Source organism: Pteropus vampyrus, unplaced genomic scaffold, assembly GCF_000151845.1.
Source record: "Pteropus vampyrus isolate Shadow unplaced genomic scaffold, Pvam_2.0 Scaffold6, whole genome shotgun sequence".
Lineage (NCBI taxonomy): Eukaryota > Metazoa > Chordata > Mammalia > Chiroptera > Pteropodidae > Pteropus > Pteropus vampyrus.
This window is the reverse complement of record NW_011888787.1, coordinates 1,557,017-1,558,467: the sequence shown is the minus strand read 5'-3', so window position 1 is coordinate 1,558,467 and position 1,451 is coordinate 1,557,017.

Here is a 1,451-nt window from a genome sequence, read left to right as displayed (position 1 = left end):
ACCCAAGGTCTTCTCTCTGTGTAATGGCCTGGAAACTCTCTTCAGTAAGCTAGGCAATCCTGGAGCTCACCTCATTTGTTCTCCATCACCCAGAGATCAGTGGCCTTCACTGCTTGTTTCCAGTGTCTTGAGAGCTGTTGTTTGATGTGTTTGTCCATGCTTCCTTCCTCCCTTCCTCCCTTCTTTTCTCCTTCCTTCTCTCTCTCTCTTTCTCTCTCCTTCCCTCCCTTCTTTCCTCCATCCCTCCTTTCTTCCTTCCCTTTCTTCCTTTCAGTGGTTGTTTTACACAACGGGGTAAATCTAGTCCTTGATACTCCATCTTGGCCAGAAGCAGAAGTCCTGCCCTATCGTTTCTATGCATTCTGAAATTACCCCTGAGGCTGCCTCTAGCCGATCTGCTTTCCGGGCTGGTCAGCTTATGTTCCACACGATAATTACTGTTTTTGTTAGTGCTCTGGTTACAAAGTTGAATATGTTTTTCTCCATTTCCCTTTTATTTTAACATGCAATTTTATGGTATGCGATGTTTCTGCGGAATGAGTATATTATGGTAAAGCACTTAAAACCTGTCCGATTTAAGAACTTATGCTATGGTTGGCATATATTTTAGGCAGAAGCAAAGAATACATAAAGAGATATTTTGACTAACATTTTCAAAAATGACACTAAATGGTCTGATTATTGAAGGTAGTTTTTCTGTTGTATGTCATTGTAGTTTCCCTTCCCATACTTCCCCGCACATAGATCCTCAAAAATTTTGTTAATTTGCTATGATAGATTTGTTGACAATTCAGGAATATATTTTTATTTTTATTCTTGTGATTATTACTAGCTATTCTGTACTGATTATCTATTGTAAGTTGGGCACTCTCTCAGACACTTTATACAATATCTAATTCAGCTTTCACTATGAGATATCTATATCTATATCTATCTATCTATCTGTCTGTCTATCTATCTATCTATCTATCTATCTATCTATCTATCTATATTTAGCCCCTCTTTATGGATAAGGAAATGGACTTAGGTAAGTTAAACAACTGTCTCAAGACCCCGTGACCAGTCACCGACACTGTTAAGACTCCAGACCTAGGCCTGTCTCATTCCAAAGCCCAAGTTCCTCGTATTGTTTCATTCTCTGTCTCATAAAACATGATGAAGCCTAGTGGTTCTTCTCTAACAGGAGCTGTCTTATTTTCTCTCATTCTCTTAAAGAAGGGAGTAAAAGGAAAGTCGTTTTAGGATGAGACAGTCCAGTACAGGCAGAGTTGGTTGAATAAGCATGCATCCAGAGTTTTCTGAATTTATTTTTGGATCGGATTTGAGTCCGGGGTGATTTCACATGGCCATGTTATTCCTGAAGACCAGGAATAGGTTATGTTTGACAAGCACAGTAATCTAAGAACATGCCTGAATCCCTGGTGTCCTTTGAAAATAACCTTAACAGGTTC